This window comes from Struthio camelus, chromosome 3 (assembly GCF_040807025.1).
Source record: "Struthio camelus isolate bStrCam1 chromosome 3, bStrCam1.hap1, whole genome shotgun sequence".
Lineage (NCBI taxonomy): Eukaryota > Metazoa > Chordata > Aves > Struthioniformes > Struthionidae > Struthio > Struthio camelus.
Window position 1 is genome coordinate 133,978,253 of NC_090944.1, and position 13,740 is coordinate 133,991,992.

At 40.3% G+C, this 13,740-nt stretch overlaps 1 protein-coding gene across 2 annotated transcripts in view; it reads right to left on the reverse strand.

Annotated features, from left to right (window-relative positions):
- PCSK2 (proprotein convertase subtilisin/kexin type 2) overlaps positions 1-13,740 on the reverse strand; it is a 143,477-nt gene that overhangs the window by 76,902 nt on the left and 52,835 nt on the right. The window lies entirely within an intron of this gene.

Sequence of the window (13,740 nt, forward strand, 5' to 3'; positions counted from 1 at the left end):
CTGGTGCAAGATTTTAGGCACAAGACCTAATGCAGAGCAGTGGTGGGGTCAGCAAGGGGGGAAAAGACGGCATGCTGGGCCACAGAGCAGGCACCAGCGTGACCGAGTACACAGAGAGCTAACAGGGAGGGAAAAAACCCTGCAAGGGGGACAAGTATTAATGCATCCAGAGTTTATCCCAGCCGAAACTTTTGGCAGCTCGTTATAGAGACAAGGCAGCAGAAGGCACAGCAGTGCAGCCTGCATATTCCGTACGGGTTTTCTGAACAAACCCCTTTGCCGAGAGGCCTTTTTCGTAACTGCCCGTGTCCTTCAGCAGCCTGTCCAGCCAGCTGCCAGCCAGGCCTCTCTCTGAAGAGCATCTGCACGATTAAATTTTCTTTCAAAAATCTTTAAAAAAAATTCATTTTTAATTGGAGTTACACGTGCACCACCATGGATTTTGGTGCCAGAATTTTCCCTTGTCCCCACTGGGTCACAGTGCTGGCTGGTTTAAATGAGGGATAAAATGATTATCTTGCTACAAATTCTTTGAACTATTGCTGCTTTTTTGGCCAGAAATGAGGGAGTATCTTTTCAGTTCAGTTATTAGCATAAAATAATTAGACTTTGGAGTATATTTTCCTCCCAGTGCTCTCAGTGCACATACATAATTTGCATCAACATTAATAAGAGCTTCTCTATTCACCCTCATTGACAGGAGGCTATACCCCAAGGGACTGAAAAAGACCAAACCCTAAATATGCTTTAGCTTATCACTGAAGATTTACATACACTCCTGTATCTGCATTATATACTTTTTCTCTTCCTAGCTTATTTCCATTGAGACAAATGTATAGCACATCATGGAAGAAAATCATTTACTCAGGCTTCACACGCAGCAGGCAATCAAAAGTGATGCACGCAAATTCTACAGAAATCACTCTTCGTGTCCAAACTTGGGGACCCAGTTCATGCTACGGTTTCCACAGAATAAAAATTTAAAGGAAAAGCTTTCTTGATGAAATTACACTTCTTTGTTATGAAAAGTGATGAATCTCTGCTTAATATTAACAGTGCCCGATGCCTGGTTAATACTAACGCTGCCTGCACATTTATGGGCTCTTCATAGTTCCAAATAGGCAGCATTAATCTGTGTTACGGCAAGCACTGAAGAAGTAGTTGAGCCTTCACAGAGTAATGAAAGGGAGATCTGGGGAAATCAACTATTACAGCATGAGAATCATCTTTATGATGGTTTGAACAGATACCTAAATTGGGGTATAAAGTCACATGTGCCTTGGGCCACTGCAGTCTAAAGAAATGAAAAACATCCAGTGCTAAATGACAGAATCATAGACTTGGCAAGCTACTGACAATACCATGACATCAAAGATGAAGTATTTTGTTCTGCATCCTTTTCTTTTAAGGGTGAGGTTAGCTGTATCCATGAATGACCACCACAAAAGGAAAATGATGAAGACTAAACCACAGTGCAACAGATACAGTAGAATTATATATAGGATTAAACTTTACCAAAGTCTGGGCTCAAAATGAACTCTCTTTTATGAGGCTATTGGTAATAACAGCATTCTGCAAAATGGGGAATAATTAACTAAAAAAATAGAGAAAAAAAACCTAAAAAAGGTTCCTGAAAAGGACTAAAAATTATAATTCTCCTCTATTGGGTCAGGCCCCTCCCCATTCCCCACTTTTCTTTCATCGGGGCCAACCCAATTTAAGTTATTCCTTCTTGTTTCTCTTCACCCCATGCCACCCTGCACTGCATAGCAGATGAGGGAACTGCTCTAGCTTAGACACAATCATTTTCTTTGCATGTTATTTTTTAAGTGCAATCAGATTCCTGATCCCCAAACCAGCTATTCCTGCAACAAGAAAGGTGGGAATGATGCCAGAGGAGGAAACAGTCAGGACAGAGGAGGCAGGAATATCTAAAGTCAGGAACACCACTTAGAAAAACATAAGGTGAAGCCACATATAGTGGAACAACAGTGCACATTTATTATTAGCTTCTTGGCTGAGATTCAATTCTACAGGAGTGCAAAGACCCAGATTCCATTTCCACCTGCTCAAGGGTATATACAGACTCACTCCACTCCTTTCAGTGAAATTACTTCAGATTTTCACTGCTGCAAACTACAGCAACGTCTAGTTCTTGTGTTTAACACCCTTCCCGTGAGGAAACTGTTAAAAGCCTCCCTCCAGTTGAACTCAAGTTCAGTCTTGGTGGGCTGAACTTACAAGGACCAGATATTATTCTTTGCTTCAAGGAGCATGACCCTTCCTGTTTCCAAAGAAGTAACCCAATCAGACTAGCCTGCTGGCTAGGAAAAGACACCGAGATATTGAGAAGGAGCAAGAAATTAGCGGTGTACAGAGCAAGTGCCTACTACGAAGGAGAAGCAGCATGCAGAGCTTCGTGAATCAGTACGTCTGGGCTCTGGAAGCAGCAGCGGCACATGGATGTGGCATGGAGACATCCTTCTGTAAGTGCGCACCTACTGCACAAATGAACTGCCACTGCTTATAAGGTGGCTTCTACACAGATGGCTTGCAAGTGGTTCCTTTCCAGCATTTCTGTTTTGAGACTTGCAATGGAGGGGTCAGGGTAAGTGCCTATGTCCGTTTCCACAGAAATACTGCAAACATCTCAGCGTGAACCCTGCTTCACGTGCTTCTCTTCCCTCTCATTGAAGCCAGGTGCCCCCTTCCTCCAGAGGTGCCTGGAGGTGGTAGTAACTGTCCAGGGGAATTTCTATTCTCTGTATCACAACTCAAAATGCAAGCTATTTTTTATAGAGGAAGAAAGGCACAACTTACACATTACTCATACCTTATACAAAGATGTAACTGAGGTCATGATTTGGTCAGGGATGAAGGAAGTAGGAATTTATTCCAGGAAGCTGGAATAAAGCTGCAGTTATTTTCTGAGAAATGAAACAAGAACTCAAGGAAAGCAGATCTGAGTTTACGTGATGTTCCTCCCTCTATCTACAGCTTTGTTTTCCTTGTCCTTTACATTTCAGACATCATTCTCTATTCTGATAAAGCATCCCCATAGGTGGCTGCAGACTGAGGTGCTGGTGGAAATACAAAGGGTTATGAACACACAAAATCAGGGAGAGGTTATTTCGTTTGTTTTTCCTAAGATTTTTTATGAAAATACACGGAGTCCTGGAAAGATATTGTGTTGTTCCAGTGAAAAATTATCAGAGTTTTTTATGGAAAATATGGCTGAAGATAAAAGTCCCCTTTTCCGTTATCAACACTCATAATGAAAAACAAAGGCAGAACTGATATAAGTTCTCTCATATTCCCCCTCTCGAGCCCCCTCTCAGTTTAATTCAGGACCTGATAAAAGACGCTTGAATCAGAAGGAAATCATTCATCATGTCTTTCATCAAATGAAACTACTAGTTCACCTAGTCGGAGTGAGTAGATGGTTGCTGTTTTTATCAGGCAAAATGTAATAAAGGAGGTTTTAAATTACTTCATAAAGTGGATGAAAACTATTTATCATTGCATTTCACATCTCCATCTAAATGGTAATACACTCAATGAAGACAAAACATCAGCCTGAAAGCAGTGCTGTAATTTGGGATCAGTGCTAAAAACTTGTCTTGTCCTAGTGTTATACTGATGCTCCTGGCACCTGGGGCAGGGAACTGAAAGAACCTAAGTGCCAGCCTGCTACTTGTAGACTCCCAAGAGAGCTTTGATTTCCATAAGCAAATAAAATAGTAAAATGTATGCAACACCTACACAAACTTAACTGCTGAGAAATCACTGCTGCATCTTTGCAGACCACATACATGCCGGCAGGCTACCGCAGCTGAAGCTGTTCCCTAACAGATCCCCTTCCCTGTGGCCTGATGAAAACGCTGCAGAAAGTCAGGCCTAGTTTTGCCCACAGCCTACTGGAGCTCAGTTGCGTCTGCCTCCTAGACGTGCATCCGGTGATGCTGTTGCCAATATGCAGTCACCACCAGAGATGCATCCTGACGTCTCAAATTTACATGCCTGGAATACACGCCACAACGGGGGTCTAAATGAGGCCACAGCCCAGCCTTGCAGCGAAAAACGTGACCTGCCAGTTCAGAATGAGCAAATCCTCACCTTGCTCTCTCTCTCTCCCTGTCTGACGCACTGGCCTTTCCTCCGCTGATCAACATACATTTGGGGTCAGTGGCATACGCCTGTCTAAAGCAGAACAGCGACACACCATTTCTTGACTGTCTGCTTCCAACTGAAAATGCAAGGGCAAGGGGTGCTGGATCTTACCTTCTGGGAAATGCTACACCCATATATTTCACATGCATAAATCGAAGCATGTTTAGTCAAATAACTTATGCATAGTTTATACAAAAAAATAATGAGCTACTTATTGGACAGCAAAGAATGAAATAACAAATGAAATAAGGAAAACGTTACTTAGGTTACAAAGTACCTCTTACTCATATCTCTATTAATGCTACAGAGGACAATGTGCTTTCTCCATCTGCTGTTGCCGCCATCACCCAGGGTGAGCAGGTGTAGTCCTGCAAAAAGCTGGAACGAGTCATGGGGAAGGAGGGATGGGAGCAGAGACAAGGCTGCCAGCCCTGGAGTATGCCCAAGGACAGATGCCTCCATAGAATTTTGTTATTATTTTACGCTTAGGTAGCATCTAGCACAGTAATTCCCCCTGTGCCTCTAGATCACGCATGTGGAAACATTAAACGACAACAATAATTAAAGTTTGAGGTTACTGTCCTTTGCCTAAGTCTTTTTGGCTTCAGAGGATCTGTGCTAATCTCTTGTTTTTTAGTTTTTCCCCACTACTCTCATTTCAGTTTTCTTATTGCCTGGGTACTACAAAGACATCAAATACCACAGATGGCTATAGTTTAATCTCCTTGTTTTTTTCAGTACAGTGGACTGGGCATCTGGAATCTACCACTCCTTTTGTTCTACCTTGCTATGTGACCTGTTGGAAACTTTAAAGTCCCTCTCTACTTATTTCTAGCGTTTGTGAAATGGGCACAATCCATACTTGAAATATGCTTTGATATCTTTACTTAACGAGTATTTTAGTACATACTGTAAAATACTGCAGTGACTGACACACTTATTTCAGATGGACAGACATATCATTTCAGTGCGAGACCTTCGAGTATTAAATCCCCGAATCAGTCCCTTTCTCACTGTCTTCTATTTTGTAAGCAACCAGAAAATATTTGCAAAGATTTTTTGACTTTCTGCTTCAGACCGAATTATTCATCATTTTCAACTCAGGCAAGTAATTCACCTTGCATATGCATCTCAAAAACAATGCTAATAAGAAGAAAAATATGACTTGCAGATTTTTCTGATGAACAATATTCTCAGGTAAACAGCTATCTTTACTAAAGTATTTTCCTTCTTCATGGAAAAACATTCAGCACTCCACAGTGAATGGCATGACACAACTAGACTTTTGTTTGACTCATACCACTAAAAGCAATGTCCCTTTTCAAACCTTCCTATCTCAGTCTGGAATTTGCATTTCTTTTAGGCAATCAAATTTTCTTCCAGCCCTCACTGACACATGAAACTAAGTGAGAGCATTTCAAAATTAAATCCCAAATTCCAGTGTGACATATATATACGAACTCTAAACTAAAATAAAAAATCTTTTTTTGCTATGGTAAGTAAGTTGCTCACTGCGGAATAAGTTTCCTTCTTTACAGGGAGATAACTAGCCAAAGACAATCATTTACGTGCCATCATTTGCACTTTTCTCCAGCTAGCTTCCTGGAGGTAAAAAATATTCATACCTCACCTTCCACATGGCGTTCCACTAAGATATCTGTTTCAAGTTAACTCGTGTTTTGTTTTGTTTTGTTTTCTTCACTTAATTATAGGCTACAAGTAAAAAATGCTTCCACCTCTGGAGGACTGCATCACTCAACTCTCATTAAGACCTCAAAACTGGGTTTACGAAGTCTTTAAGTAGTATACTGTCACTGTGGGAGAACTCAGCCTAATTTTTTATGTTCTTAGAAAAGGCAAGGTGAGCTGAGCTACCCAGGATTTGCTTGTGATGAAGACTTCAGGCAGCTACAGAAAAAAAGGCCTCCTAGACTGACATCCAAACAAGGTATGACAACATTTTCGATGCAGACTGTCATTGTTCTGCAAATTAGCGGTAGGAAACAGCTGGCCTGCGCCAAGCTGTCTTTGTTTCAATTTCTCAAAAAAGGCCAAGGGCCAAGGACCCACTAGAGGTTTACTACAGTTAACCAGCAGAAAGAGTTTTGCATAGCTGTATAAAATGCTAGCTCTAGCAGTGGCACTCTAGCCTTTAAGCTCTTACTTTACCATCCAGATTCAATTAAGAAGAGCCGTGAAGTGAGTACCGAGCTAGCAGTTTCTATGAGTAGGAGAAGGCTGAAGTTCTGGACAATAATCAGAGGTCCATTTCAGATGTTGTCTCTTACTAGCTATTTTTCCTTGCATCAAATGTACTTTTCATGTCATTACGGAGAATGGAGTCAGACCTACGGATGTCTGGAAACTGGATTTTCATTTTGGAGGAAATAATGAAACTGAAAAAACTGTCAAAATGATCAGGAAAAAAACCTTGCAAAAGTTCCAGTTGGAAACGTTGAAACAAAATTAAACTCTTTTTTTAAGCTAAATTAAATAATTTGGTGCAATAAAATATTTTTGCCCTAATTCAGTATTTCAAGTATAAAGGTACAGATTCTGTTTCTGTTACTTTGGGGTTTGCACCATCAGAGAAAAAATGAGCTTAAATCTTCTTCAAAAGATTTTTCTTCTTTAGGAAAATAATAATTCTATTTTTCATATCTGAATGCCCGACCAATTTTTTTCCATAAGCTCTTCTTAAAACATAGCCTGCATAAGTGAGGAAAAGATCCTTGAGTTTTGTGAGATATGAATATGGCTAGCTCTGAAACCAAGGGAAATAAAGAGTAACAATGCCATTTCTCTTCCTCTTTTCACAAAAGAAGTAGTCCACACAGAAATACTCTTCCTGTAACAAACAAGGGAATTACTCTAGGAAAAGGTTATGTTCCAAAAGAAATAAAATGGATTCCAATTAATGTTTTCCCAGGAGATTACCATGGTTCAAAGAAGAAAGTAAAGAAGAACGCAGCGTTCAATTATGTCAGTATTTCCTGGGCTGAGTAGCAGAATTTTTGTCCGAAATCTGTCAGAGATTGCTTGCTGCCCTGTAGTATCAGATCCATAAAATGTGAGAGACAGACTATTAAAAGAAGAATTCAGTTTGTTCTGAGCTGGAAAATACAACAGTAATAATGGTGTACACAATGTGTATAAAAGGAATTTCACATTTTTAAGACACTCTGCAGACACTGACTAGGAAAACGTGTGCAGCTCCTCCAAACAGCAGAGGGGCTGGGACAGCAGATGCCAGCCGGAGCTGATGACTCCTTGTTTCACAGGGACAAAAACCCTCCAGGCATAACAGCGCTGGCTCTGGTCAAACCACGTGTAGGATGAAAGCGACCCAGTGATCCAGAAGCTCGGCTGCAGAAAGCTGGCTGAGAGCCATGGGAATTAGGGGAGTAACACAGAAGACGTGCTGAGGATTGAGTGTGTGATGCTTGCTGGATGACAAAGTCAAGGTAGATGGGAGCGAACGTAATCAATCACTCCTCAGGCTTTACGACAAAACACAAGGCATCTCCTCTGCGCACTCACTTATTTTATTTCTAAGGTTCTTGATGAGGACACAGCCAATACATCCGGACTTCCTCCAAAGAAAAGAAGTAGGAGAGAGTGCGCGGAGGTGGCGAGGAGAAAGAGAACCAGCTATTCATGTTCAGACTAGCACTGCAGTGTTACATAAGCTGGAGCCAAGCAGTAATCAGCTTAGTGATTTTGCTGTAAAATCAATAGAATAAAGGAAATAATTAGATCTGGCAATTCTGATTCTTCTGTGAAGATTTCAAGCTTGCAAGGCGCACGGACCCACTATAGTGTATTCTTCTGTAGGAAGGAATAATACTTGGAATCAATGAAAATAAAATGAATGGAAACATACTATTTACATCAATGGAATATTAAATCTGCAGATAGTAAAAGTGTATTTCTTCTCAACATTCAGTAAGTAGCTTGGTACCAATATAACATATAAAGCATATAACATATGTGTGGTTACTCAGTAACCACTTAATTTAGGCAGATAAAGTTGTAGTAGTGGCAAGAGTACATTTAGGATAGTATGGAGCTCACATATACAACTAATTAGGGGAAAAAAAAATCATGGCGCTGTTAGGGTATCTATTGTCTTTTCACAATGTTTTACTCTATGCAGTCCTATTTTGCCCCTCAGTATGGAAGTTCACAAGGTCAAGAAGCATTATTCAGCTTCAACAACCCATGACATACATATTAGCATTTTAATTACTATTGGCTATTCTTGGCTTACTGTTAGAGACATCCATTTTGCTGAAAAGCCATGTTCCAGTGCAGCATCAAATAATTACTGCAGAAAACCATTCAGAAACACTTCAAATCTAAACCTTTTAATTCATTCCCATTGTATCCCCAAATACTGCCATCAACTTTCTCTGACCTTTATAAAAACCTTTTTGTATTCATGGAACACATCATGCATACAAGCAATGATTTCACAGATGTATTTATAACTCCTCGTTGGCCTCCTTGCTGTGGAGCTGGTGGTAAAAAATATACTTTAGGATACTGCATACCTACTTTGAAGATGTGGATCACAGAATGAGCTGCAATAAACTAATAGCCTGAAATGCTGTTCACAAAGAAAACACTCATCAAATTTTAAACAGAAGCAAAGCGTGTTAAATGGCATGAGTGCCATGCCCTGTGTAACACATTTATTACGTGATATAGTAACATATACATACCATTATAGCAATTCCTTTTAGTTTGTATATCGTAGTATAGAGGGTTTTGGTTTTTTTTTCTAACATCAGAGCCCTGTGATGTAAGCCCTGGTACAACACAGTCAAATGCCCCAGAAAACTACACTGAGGCAAAAATGTTCTGGTGTTACGTTGTTCTTGAATAAATTGTGCATCCCTAGCTGCACTGCTTCTTATTTACTGCTCATGACATATAAAGCAAATGGCTCTGGCCATCTAACTGTACATATTAAAAACCCAGTTACTGTTTCAACATCAAGTCAAGGCAGAATAAAAATAAACTGTAAATCTATTTTGTTTCATTCTAAATACATTGCACTACAGTCTAAAATAAATGGGCATCATATACTACCAGGTATAATATTTTTATCACTTCTGTAGTCCTCCCAAAGTATATGTCATCCAGCATACTTCCAATCTTTTAAAAGGTTTTAACTCAAATGCAGTTTTCTAGTCTCCAGTATGCTAAATTTTCTGAGAAACTTAGAGATTTGCCAAAACAAAATGGACTCTCTCCTATATGTCTTGCATTGCTCCTGAGGAAGTTTTTCTAGCATACAATTTATTCATATTTAAATAAGAAAGCAGAACCGAACAGTATACATCCTTTAAACTTCATATGAAGTTCACCCTGAAGATGATAGGCACAAAAAACTGGCTTACACACTGCAGTCTGGATCTTGTCATAGCTCTAATGCTGGCAACCTGGAAAGGGACAGCACACCCTTCTGAATCCCCACGGGTTTTGCCATCACAAAGCACAATTGCTCTCGGGTTGTTACTGAGAGCTCTTCCAAGCCAATCCCAGCTGTCCTGGATTGAACTCTGGCAAGAGTAAGGAGAATGGTCACCACGCAGGACCAGGCAGTGCTGGTACAACCACAACCCCAAAAAGGCAACCTTCATCTCACCACCACACACTGCCGCTGTTTTGAACGTAAGGAAGAAAGCCGCGAGAAAGCCAACACTGTGTCCACGGATTTGGGTCCAGGGAATGCAGAAGTATGCATGAACTTCAGCAACAGTTAGCTCAGACCATTGGAGAGCACAGCATGTCTTAACCGCAAACCAAACCAAACTTGTCCCAAATCAAACCAAACTTGTGTTGCATGCTAGGTTCCATGTTAATTCAAGCTCACTGACTGACACCGTCTATTCTCTTCAGCACCCTACCAATCTACACTACTCTGCTGTCATTCCTTAGATTCTCTATGAGATTAAGATCACTGTCCACATTTCAGCAATATTCAAATAACATATAGTGAATACTTGGAAACAGTAACAGAAAATCCTGAACCGCACGTTCTCATCACTGCCACCACTTGTATTGTAATATTAAGCAGACCCTATCAGAGATTCAGGGCTGCAAATTGCACAGACAAATAACAAAGGCAATGCCTCCTCTACAAAACAGAGACCCTATTCATGAGACAGGAAACAAGAGGTAGACAGGAAAAAGCAGAGGAAGACTGGGGAATGGGGTTGCAATCAAGAAAGCAGGGATCAACAATAAAGCAGAAACTTAACTCATGCCAATTCAGCAATTTATAGGCAGCAGGGTGGAGCCTGAATGTGGCCAGCTGTCTGAACAGTGTTTTGTAAAATTACTGAATTTCAGCATAGTTACAAATATATTTGAGGAATAAAGCTCATTTTCCTTGTCTCACTCCACCATATCCCCAGGTTCATCTTCAGCGATACGAAAATTATACAAAACGTGACTGGAAGCAACTTCAAGAGGTCAGCTGAACCATCCCAGGGCCCCAAGGCAGATCAGCCAGGCCTAAGCCAGGCATGACAACTGTCTAAGCTTGCCTTACAACCAGGGACCAGGGAGACTCCACAGCCCTGGGTGCCACCAGGGCTGCAGCACATTGGTACTTTTCACTGTTGGAAAATTCCACGTGTATATGCATAGCATTGTCTTCCCTTATTGGTTTATTACCTTGCAGTACATTAATTTACAACTTTTTGGAGTAGAAACAGTTTTAGCTTATCCCATGATTTTAGTTTTACATTATTTCCATATGAGAGTCATCACATGTTTAAGTTTGATGTCATTTTAACAGTAATCTATTCTACTATGTCCAGCTAACTGTGCTGTTTCAAATAATATAGCCATACAGGATTTCCAATCTTCTTTAATACTGATGTTGCTGGACTTTTTTGTCTGCAGCTATCTTCCTAGTTACAAAGTAATAGATCAATTTAACCTTGCATTTACATAGTGCTGGATATAACTATTTGCTCCACTAGTAACAATTGTTTGAAATGTCTGATCTTCTGCACTTAGTAAGTGCTACTAGAATGGAATTGTACATCATAAATACAATATAAATACACAGTCTAAATACACAATCCAGCAATACTACACTTAACATTAGGAATTCAAACATGGAGAGAGCAAAGTTCTTCAGCCTATGCTTAACTTACTTCTGAAGCAAAGGAGACTACTGTGTCAACCTAAGCGACAGCTTAAGTATTTGGGTGACTCAAGACCTGAATCTTTTTTACAACAGAGAGTTCTCTTTATTCTTATTACATAAACTGACTCCTAAGCAATAATCATGACATCTCAATTAAAAAATGGCTTTAAAAAAGCACTTTAAAAAGTGCTTTACAGTTGGAGTCACTGTTGGTCAACTGCAAAACATAGCTAACAGAGCTTGCTGCGAGCAGCTAATTTTCAGCAGCCTCTTTTTGTATGTGTAGAGCCTGTAAAGGCTAAGACAGTCTAGAAATTGGCTTCCCTCAGGTTCAGTTTTCAAAAAGTAATCATAGGGAATTTAGAAACCATTATTTCAATGACAACGGCTGTGCAACGTGTATTGTAGAGTCGTGACACAAACTTGCTACTCCACCATCTGAATTTTCATCTTCTTTCTTTCAACATTTTCTCAACAATTTCACGGTCTAAAGACTTGCTTCTCCTCCGTACTCCTGAGGCATAGCAATATTCCCTTATTTCTTGCAGTAGTGCGAGAATGGCAAATAATTCCTTAAGCAGTGGCAAAACTTTTTTCCCGCTTGTCACTGAAAGCTCCTCCCTGCAGCCCTGATATTTTTTCAACTTGATTTCTTGTTTGGAATGACTCAGGTCATATAATACATGCAGCTGCATTTTTTTACTATCACTTATCTTTGTCCTACTGGTTGTACTGTGGTTTCTCTTTCCACATTTGAAATGCAGGTTGAATTCCACCTTTCTCATAAACCGCTTCTGCCCAGATCTGATTGATTGTTTTCAGCTCTGTGCTGTAATCTTTGTTGTTTCTTCACTATCTTCATCTTTTCAGATATCCTCACTCATGAACTTATATATTTAAATAATCACACAGCAACATCTGTAAAGCGTCTAAATATCATAAAAGCAAAATGTTTCATTTAGGTGTTAAATTATCTCAGTAGTAAGACACATACCACACCAATTATTCAATTACCGAGTCCATACAGCTGACTCAAGTTTCCTCAAGAAAATCTTTTCTTATCATGCTTGCCAACTGTTTCTATGAATTAGAAACAAAACTTAGAAAGGAACTCTGACCTGTATGGGAAATGAAAATCAATGATGTTCAAGATGGTGTTGACCTGATAAAGTTATTAATACAAGAATCAGGCCTCCCTCTGTGAACTGGAAAAAAATCTTGGAAGCTGTTCCTCAGATACACTGGATACAGTATAAGATAACTTTCTTCAAAAATAGGTAAAATAGTGATCCATTTATGGAAGGTACTGCCTATTTTATGCATAGTATGCCTCATTTTTTCAGGATGATTGATGAGAAAAAAGTCTTCAGTTCTTCTTTGATGGAGAAGCTGGCAATGCATTTCAACCAACAGTGTGTAGGTTTGAGGGTGGCTGGTTTTATTTCAGCACTGGAAAGAAGACATTTCCTCTAACGAGTTTTCTTTGGCTGTTCAATATTTATTACGGGTACTTAAACCGAGCTTTTATTACTTAATGTTCCATTTCCTTCCGAAAGGATAAAACCAATGCTCACATAATGCTGCCCTATAGTCTCATAAAATTGATGGCAGCTCCAAAAATTTTCCTAAGTGTAATCCTATCAGCATGCCATCCCAGTCACATCCTATGTTAGGGCAAAACTCTAAATAGCCTTCACTGGGGAAGTCTACCAGCTGCAGCGTGAATTTAAATAAAAGAGCTAAAAATGGGAAGGGCCTCTTAAATCTGCTATTTCCTCCTGTCTCTGAAACTTCATACACACCCATACCTCCTAGTGTGGCAGAGAACTGGCAGGGGGAGCTGAAGCCTCCTCCCCAGATCTGAGATGAGTGTCAGGCATTACACTCACTGCAGGTACCACTTCTCCACACAGCAGCTGAAAGTTTTGTACAGAACTGGGGTCCCTGTTGTGATGAACTGCAGCGACATTAGCCCCTGTGCCTGCAAAAGGAATCAATAGCAGGATTTCAGCAGGGCACAGGTCAAATGACGGTCCTTTCTTACAAGACAGATTTTGGTACAGCTGCCTATTCACTTCTGAGAGTCAATCAGCTTTCTTCTCAGAGACACAGCACCTTGGGATACCTTCTGAGCTTTACTTCAGATAACCAGCACGTTAAAACACTGGATATCTTTTTTCAAGCTGAACACCACAATGAGGAGGAAACAAAAAGAGAAAGCAGCATGGCTCTGTGCAAACTGAGCCTCCAAAGGACACAGCACCCTGAGCAGCACAGCACCCCGACTGCCCTGCTTCACTCCTGGGCCACTTGCTTGGCTTCAAGATAGAGGAGAATCACAGGAAATAGGAAGGGACTTGATCAGAATCATTAACACAGGGGAGCTTATTAGGGAACGGAAA